Source organism: Sturnira hondurensis, unplaced genomic scaffold (genome assembly GCF_014824575.4).
Source record: "Sturnira hondurensis isolate 20B ecotype Veracruz unplaced genomic scaffold, ASM1482457v3 Scaffold0012012, whole genome shotgun sequence".
NCBI classification, from domain to species: domain Eukaryota; kingdom Metazoa; phylum Chordata; class Mammalia; order Chiroptera; family Phyllostomidae; genus Sturnira; species Sturnira hondurensis.
Window position 1 is genome coordinate 6,443,310 of NW_028084643.1, and position 9,594 is coordinate 6,452,903.

Below are 9,594 nucleotides of genomic sequence, written 5' to 3' on the forward strand. Positions count from 1 at the left end.
TTTGGGAGCTGTAATTCATGAATTTTAGCTCCTGATCCATATCTCTGAAATGCACTTTGTGACGAGTGGTGGCCACAAAATTTATAACACAGAGAAGGCATTTAAAAAAACAAAATACTGAAACTCCCTTTAAGAATATTTGATGATGAGAATCAGTGTATCTGACATTTGTGTTATGCTTCAGAGTTTTTGAGGAACTCCTCCCAATGTGATCACCATAACAAAATTCTCCTTCATCATTGGAACAGTTATGATTTTTCCTATTTAACAAGTGGATATGCTGTGACTCAAAGAGTTCAATGCCATAATGTCCCAGCGAGTAGATCAGACTAGAACTGGACTTCTGATGTTGTATTTTCATACTGTGTGATGTCTGGGCCACACTATTTGAGGTACCCCCACTAGACCTAAGTAAATAAAATTTAAAGATTGTGGATCATCTGACTATTCTAGACTTTCTTTTCCCACAATATTAATTTGATGTTTCTCAAAAACACAGAAAATTATATATTTTTGACTTGAATATAGCTTTTAAAGTTCAAAGCTTGGATACTTCCAAATTAGTGGGGGTTTTTTCATTTGCTTTGAGATTGACTTTAATGGATTTGATTCGAGAATAGTTGTGAGTTAACTGACAAATAAACTCTAAAATGCCGGCACACACATCAAGCATAATTCTTGGCATAGTTCTGCCTGTTCATATCCACAGTGAAGCCAGTTGAGGAAGTTGAAAATTCCTAACGATATTAGTCAGTGTTTGCTGTGTAACAAAAAAATATATCAAAATTATAGTGGCTTACAGCAACAAACATTTGTTTTTCACATAGACCTGAGACTAGTCTGGGAAAGTTCTGCTTTAGGACACAGGTCAAATTAAGAACTGGTGCATTTTTCATTTTCTTTGTAGCTACAGTTACCTGGGATATGTTCCTCTCAAAAAAATGAAAGAAATATAAGTGACAGAAGCAGAAAAACAATCTTTTAAGACCTCTTCTCAGAAACGGACACTGTCACAAACCAGTGGGATTGGAAAGATAACCACACCCTCTGGTGAAATTTTCTGCAAAGTCACTTGGAAAAGGCTATGAGTGGTGTAATCGTGATACAGACAGAGTGTGAAAAAATGGAAACATTAACCTAGGCTACCACACTATTTTACATTTTATTTTGTAAAGTAAGTTGTTGTCAGTAACATTAGTGCTTTTGTCAGGGACAACAAAGAGGTGAGCCCTTGGGAATTACTAACTTTACTCCTGCTGCTACTTCTACTCATGAGTAATGAGAATCAATTATTAAACTTGCACAAGTAACTAGCATCTGGGTGTCATAGATACTATGATTGTGTCATTGCATAAATTAGACTTAATTTGTACTAAAATCTCTTCCAGAATTTTAAGAAAAATTACAAAATTTGAACAAGAGTTGAATTTCTGGCACACACAGTATAGATATTCTGTGTTCACATTTATCAATTCATTTGCTTCTCAGAATCATCACCACATCACCTACTCCAACCCAGCCCTTAAAGTGATNAACAAAGAGGTGGGCCCTTGGGAATTATTAACTTTACTCCTGCTGCTACTTCTATTCATGAGTAATGAGAATCAATTATTAAACTTGCACAAGTAACTAGCATCTGGGTGTCATAGATACTATGATTGTGTCATTGCATAAATTAGACTTAATTTGTACTAAAATCTCTTCCAGAATTTTAAGAAAAATTACAAAATTTGAACAAGAGTTGAATTTCTGGCACACACAGTATAGATATTCTGTGTTCACATTTATCAATTCATTTGCTTCTCAGAATAATCACCACATCACCTACTCCAACCCAGCCCTTAAAGTGATATACTCGTACATGTACACATGCAAAGGAATTCAAACACAAAAGAGTAAAACAACAAAGAGCCCTTGAATAGCACCTCCTCTCAGTTAAAGGGAGCACAACAATTTGGACCAATCTAACCATCTGCTTAAAGGAAATATGCAAATAACCACAACAAAAAATCTAAAAATTACAAATGGACTTCTTACTTCTAAATAATGAAGTGTGCGATCTTGATATTTTGTTTAGGACATTGATGCTAAAGATCATTTTCCACATTGGATGCCAAAATTGTAAAGAGGTACAATGAGCACATTTCCTCTTAATTCTGTAATCCACACCCATGTGTCCTGTACTAACTCTAGCTCTGGGGAGAAAGCTTCTGCTATACAAGCATTGATGAGGTACTATATTGCCACTTAAAGTGTCTAACTGGCTTGAGGACATTACACTACTGACCACGGAAAAAACTAGGAGATACCTAAGATCTGCAGGTTACCTGTAAACCCAAATCTGCTAAAAGAATGGATAAGACCAGCCATATTTTAGGCAAAACAGCTACTAAACAGTGTCCCCAGGATGAACCCTATAAAGAATAATCTGTTGTTTGATCTAAGAGATGAAACTTATTCTTACAGCCATGTCTTGGAACAAAGCCTCATCATCTCCTGTCTGAATTATTGCAGTTTTCTTCCTGTCCCGCTCCTTCCTCCTCCTCTTTCTTTCCTTCTCTCCTTCCCTTTTCTCCTCCCCTTTCCCTTTTCTCTTCCCTCCTCCTCCTCTTCCCCTTACCCATCCCCTTCCTCCCACTCCCTCTTCCCCTCCTCCTGTCAGGTCTCCCCATGCTTTGGATCACCACTGTCTCTAAAACAGAGATCTGATGGTTCCTTCATTAGAAATGCTGACAGTTAACTGGGATGCTACCCTGCTCTGTAACTGTCTTGCATTAACTCTCCTAGCATTAAAAGCCTTCAACACGTCACTGCTTTTCTTCCAACCTACATTTCCAGCCTCCTCTTCCTTTAATTGCTTGATATACCCAATGTCTCTTGCAAATTGAACAGCTTGGTCTTCCTCAGTTTTCTGCTGAGAATAGATGGGGCTTTTTGTACCATGCTGCCTCTGCTGCTTGGGACACTGTTTATTCCTCCATCTGAACCTGAAACAATACTCACCCTGTAATATTGGGATGGCAAAAGTTCATTTGGTTTTTTCTGTAACTAACTTCATTTGAAACCATTTTGTTAGATTGTATTGTGACCACTGTGATATCAATGTGTCTTTAAAAAAAATATCAAAATTGGTGAATTTTTGGTAGGCAACTAAGAAAATGCACAACATTTTTGGAATATTATACTTTATAATTTCAAAAACGCAACTGAAATGCAAAAAAAAGATTTGTGCAGTGTATGGAGAAGGTACTATGTGATCAAATGTTGATCAAACGTGTCAAGAGTGGTTTGTGAAGTTCTGTGCTAGAGATTTCTTGCTGGATGATGGGTGCTCCGTGGCTGGGTAAACCTTCTGAAGTTGATAGCAATCAAATGGAGACATTAGTTGAGATCAACATTATACCACATGGGACATAGCTGACATACTTAAAATATCCAAATCAATCAAGTTACTAGTGAAAATGAAAAATGGCTTTTATTTTACTGAAAAAAACTAGAGAGACTTTTTGGCCAATTCAATAGTTTTTCAAGCCTCAACATCCTGAACATCCTGCAGCAGGCTCCTCCAACAGTCTCCAGCATTTTCCTTCCTGCTATCTTACTCCACTCCAGTTTGTCCCTGAGATCTTTCCAAAAGTCAAATGTCCCTCTGCTGAAAATTGTTCAGCAGCTCTTCAGCCCAATGATATTAAGTGCAAATCCCTTTACATATTGGATAAAACCCTTTTCTCATACGGCCAGCTTCCACCTTCCATGCCCCCATCCTTTCTATGCATCCTTTTTTGCAGTTTCCAAAGTGGGACATACTTTCTCCCTACTCAGCAACCTTACATGTGTACACCTTCTTCCTGACACGCTGCCTTGCAGTTGGCAGGTGGACTCCTTCTAAGACCAGCTCAAAACAATCTCTCTTGAGATACTGACCCTAAGCTTCCATCCTCTATAAGTCAATTACTATCCCAGTCCTATTCCCATAATGCCCACCTCATACCTCTCTTTCCCTCTGTCTACTATTCTACTTTAACAAGCTGCATATCTGTTTTGCCTTCCTGATTGAATTGTGAGCCCTCTTCCGGCTCCCCAGTATATGATAAGGCCAGCAAATTTAATAGATCGCAGAAGGTACAATAAGAAAAGTAAGCATTAAATGTTACGGAATCCCTATGCAACCATATGCAGGTCCAGCTGCCTGCTGCTATGAAAGCCAATACTGGAGAAGCAGGTGCTGATGTAAAGGAAAGTGGTTTATTTAAAGATGCTGGCCACCTAGAAGATGGGAGACTCATGTCACAAACCCTATCTCCTGGAAGATGAGGGCCTCATGTCATAAAGCCCATTTCCACATCACAGTGAAGGCAAAGGTTTTCGTGAGGAGGGGGAGGAGAATAGAACAAAGAGATCGAGGGATAGGATTGAAATGTTTCTATGTGCAGACTAGCACAATCCCTTCTGATAGGGCAGGTGATGGTCTGGTATGTGCGTGCCATCCTGGTTCAGTCATCCTGGATTCATGTCATCGTGACTTAACACTGTCCTGGCTTCATAGATGAAGGTCAGCAAATCTCCCAGAGCGAGATGCTTGAAGATTGGAGTCTGTATCTTTTGAAGTTAGTCCCTAGAGTTCTTATACAAACATATTGTTCATCTACAAGCTACATATTAGTTAGAGTCAACACTTACAGATACAATGTCAAAAGAATGGTGTAGTGGTTTACACTTTCCCACCATTATAATTTTCCAGTTAATTTCCACTGTTTTCCCCATGTTTCACCTAGGGAAGAAGACCAGTCTCCACAGAGAGGGATTCATTCATTTACTCATTCATTAATGTGTCTACTCATTGCCTAAATATAGGCCCTGTGTGTCTACCAATCTCTTAAACCAAAAAACACATTATTCCTCACAGGGCTCATAATTCAGCAGCTATTCTGTCAATCTTGCCTAAAATATGACTATTCTTGTTCATTCTCTTAGGAGATTAGGGCTTATAGGCAACCTGCAGATTTGAGATACCTCTGCATTTTTCCCCACAGTCAAAGCCATGACCAGCCCAGGCATAGCAACAGCCTCACTTAGATACTTTGGTGTCAAAGGCTCTTGCCTACCTCCTACAGACAGACTTCAGGTTAGCATACCCAAATTTGCGGCTCTTCCCTGTCCTAGAGACAGAGAAGCTGGAACTCAGGGTAAGCTTAATTGAACCTGAGTCAGGCTGTCTAAGTGCCTACTACAGCCAGGCCAATGGACACATGAAAAGCTTTGCTGTAATGCTCACTCTCCCCAGGGACACCACAGCATTCTGGCCTCTCCATTAGGGTGCTGACGCCGGGGCATCAGGTTGTAGCAAAAGGATCTTTACAACTTTCTTTCAACATCCTTTCTCTTTCCTGGAATCGCAAAGTGGTTTCAGATCCCTCACTTCCAGATATCACTACCGATGGCAGTTATGGGTGAGGCACATAATCCAAAACTGTGTATGCACACAAGTGCAAGCTATTTGAAAAAAAAAAAAATAATGGCCCAAGCTTTCACAGGCAGCTTGTTAAAGACACTAACAACTGAGACACCTGGGAAACAGAACAGAGCAAAGCATATGTACTTCTGAGTCCAGTGACCTTGATTCAAGCCCTGGCTCTACCACTTTCTCCCAATACCACCGTACAGTGTTGGCAGAGTCGCTGAACTTCTCAGTGCTCAGTTTGCTTATGTAAAGTGAGATACTGTTAGCCCTGACTCGTGTAACTCAGTGGATTGAGCATGGGCTATGAACCAAAGGATCACTAGGTCGATTCCCAATCAGGGCATATGCCTGGGGTGTGGGTCAGGTCCTCAGGAGGGAGCATGTGAGAGGCAACCTCACATTGATATTTCTCTCCCTCTCCTACCCTTCCCCTCTCTCTAAAAATAAGTAAATAAAATCTTTAAAAAATAAAGTAAATAAGGTGAGATATTAGTTTTTATATGTGAGATCTTTTACAAGGAATAAAATAGATAATTCTGGTCAAATACTTTTAAACACATTTTCTGGTACATGATAGGCATCAACAAATGTTCATTATTACATTGTTGTTGCCACTGTTGCTGTATGCAAATTATCTACAGAAAATAGTCATTAAAGTGTTATGTCTTTTTCTCCTAGAGGCAGACACATTAGGCTTATAGCATGAAAAAAGTGTGTGGAATGTAGGTCACTGACTATCATGTAGTGAGTGGTCAACAAATGACTGCTTACTCCTTGATCCATGCCTTCCTTCCAATACAGCCAGTTCTCAATTTTCCACACTAATAAAGAGAGAAAGAGATGTTAGTAATAAGAAATGTTTGATAATCCAAAATTAATGTATACTTGTATACTCTTAAAATTAAAATACTTGTATACTCATCAAAATTAATGTATACTCTTATGGAAGAGTGGTTCATACATTTTTAGTAGAAGAATATGTCCAACATCCATAAAACTCAGTCAAAGTGATCCTTTCCCTCAATCAACAAATGCTAATTGAGACTAGGTCTCTTACCAGGTACTATGTTGACAGTCTGTGATATGGAGGGGGAAAACACCATTGATCTCTGCCCTCATGGAGCTAAATTCCAGCCCTGGCCAGTGTGGCTCAGTTGGTAGAAGCACCATCCCATAAAATTAATGGTTGAGAGATCAATCCCCAGTCAGGATGCATAACTGCATAACGACTTGCAGTTTGATCTCCTGGTTGGGAGATCAAAAAAAATTGGTTGCCACCTATTGAGGCAACCAATCAATGTCTCTGACATCAATGCATCTCTTGCTCTCACTCTCTCTCTGCCCCCTCCCAAAAGCAGTGAAAATGTCCTCAGTTGAGGATTCAAAAAAAATTATAAAGCAGCTATAGGGAACCAATCTGCCTGGCAATGGCAAATGTAGCCTAGCCCTATCATAAAACCAGCAGGCACAAGTGGTACACAGGAGCCAAATACACAGATCAGCTTTCCCATGGGAAACCAGGCCTGCATTGTACCGAGGCTGCTTTGAGACTTTGTTTTGCTAAAACTCACTCACCCTGAGTTGAGGCAGAAAATGCTTACTGGGTATCTTTAAAGCAACTTCCTAAAGTCTGTGTTAAACCTCCCAAGTATAGAGTGTAACCAGACCAATCACTCTTATTATTCCCTTGCATTTGCAACATTTTTTCCTTGTTAATCTGTAAGAAATAATCAGTAGCATCCTTACCTGTGTTATCTATAAAAAGTAATCACCTGAAGCAAACCTGAGCCTAATGAATGAGAACCGTCTTTGATGTATGCTATTAGAAAGCAATAAAAGCCTGTTCAGGCAAGGGTTGAGGTGCTCTGTCTCTCAGAGAGTGACCGTGCTGTCCCTTTTTATCCACAGGACTTCAGTAGCCCATGTGAGTTTGTTCGTTGCATCTACAACACCACAGACACCGCTGGCCAGAGTCCACATCAAACAGCAAATAGCGTTGCTGCATGGCTTTTGTGGGCCCTAGGCAATGTGTGTGCCTTTTCCTCCATAGAAATAGATTAAAATTATACTTTATGCTATATTGCCATAAATATGAATTATTAATATTATATATTAGAACATTTCTTCAACCTGGAAAATCATTTTTTGCCTTTTAATTTTTAAACAAATCATTTTTCTTGACCCCTAAGAGCATTTTGGACCCTGTATATTGTGCCTAAGAGAGATGATGGAAAAGTAAAGGGAACATGGGAACAAATATTCAAAGTGGCTTTTTTTCCTGAACCATTTGAAGGCAAGTTACAAACATCATGACATTTCACATCAAAATACTCCAGTAGGCATCTCCCTTTTAAAAATTATTTTATTGCTGTTCAAGTACAGTTGTCTGCATTTACCCCCTATCATTAACCCCCACCCCAGCCATCCCTACCTCCCTCCCTTGATTCTACCCGCCCTTGGTTTTGTCCACATGTCCTCTATAGTTGTTCTTGAAAACCCTTCTCCCTTTTCCCCACTATCCCCTCCCACCTCCCCTCTGATTACTGTCAGATTGTTCTTAATTTCAATGTCTCTAGTTATATTTTGCTTGCTTGTTGTGTTGATTAGGTTCCTCTTAAAGGAGAAATCATATGGTATTTGTCTTTTACTGCCTGGCTTATTTCACTTAGCATAATGCTTTCCAATTCCATCCATGCTGTCCCAAAGGGTAGGAGCTCCTTCTTTCTTTCTGCTGTATAGAATTCCATTGTGTAAATTTACCATAGGTTTTTGATCCATTTATTTACTTATGGGCACCTAGGTTGCTTCTAGCACTTGGCTATTGTAAATTGTGCTGCTGTGAGCATTGGAGAGCATAGGTTCTTATCATTGGTGGTTCATGGTTCTTAGGGTATAATTCCAGCAATGGAATTGCTGGGTCAAAGACAATTTCATTTTTAGTTTTCTTCTAAATAATAGTATTCTCCTATGTATACACAATATCACTGTCATACCTAAAAAATTAACATAATTCAAAAAACTACAGTGTTTTAGCTGGCATATACTACTTTCTAAATATCACATCATATAATTTATGCATGTTTTGATGCATGTTTTGAACCAAAATTGTATTACCTAATTTATCCATTCACATTATTTTCCATAGTTATAGATGACATATGACTGTGTCAAAATGATCTCATTTTTAATATTTAAAATGTGCCTTGTGCTAAACTGCTAGTCATGCTTTCTTGAGGTATAAATTTCTCTACCCAGCACTCTTTCATTGTGATTCTTTGATAATTTTTTCTTTCTCCCTAAAATCTTTAGCCCATACTTCTTTTCAGAAGACATTTTTGTCTGTTTGTTTTCATGAATCTAGTTGCCTAGACTGAAATATTACAAAAGAGAAATGTCATGATTCATTGGCTAGATATCATTTTATAAAGTTTATATGATAGTTAGTGAAGTTAGCAGGAGATCTGAATCTTATTTCTTCTATACTGTCATATCTACAGTGTATCCTTCAGAATAAGTACAGAAACTCAGAGAAAAACTTCAGTATAAACGTGTGACTTGGTGAAGACAGATTGAAAGAATAACTGCAGTTGTTATCAGTATACAGACTTTGCCTTAAATAGTGATCTTGACACATCAGTTTAAATAATCTTAACCCATCTAAGCCATGGTCCCAGCTGAAAAATAGGGATATAACAACACTGCTGTAAGGTTAAATAAAATAACTTGTGTAAAGTGCCTAACATGTAAACTCTATATAATGTCTGTCTCCTTCTCCCTTCCTAGTGTTTCCCTAAGAGACTGTACCCAAGGGTAATATGCACAGAGGCAGCTATGCCTCCCCTAAAATCTGCACTCTTTCCACACAAGAGGCCCAACTAGAGGTCCCATTGAGAAGTAACAGAATAACAGGTAACAAGAGATAATTACATAGAGACAGATATTTGTTTCTTGGAAACATGAAACAAAATATCAGTTTATTTAGTAATGAAAAACATTTAATCAAAATAGTGTTTGCTAAAGCAGGCAAATAATACTGCAACCATTCAGAACAGCAAAGAAGGGGAGCTGCTGTATATAAATATATGATTTCTCCTAATTCATCAGTATAAATCCTCCAATGCAGCCACATCTAA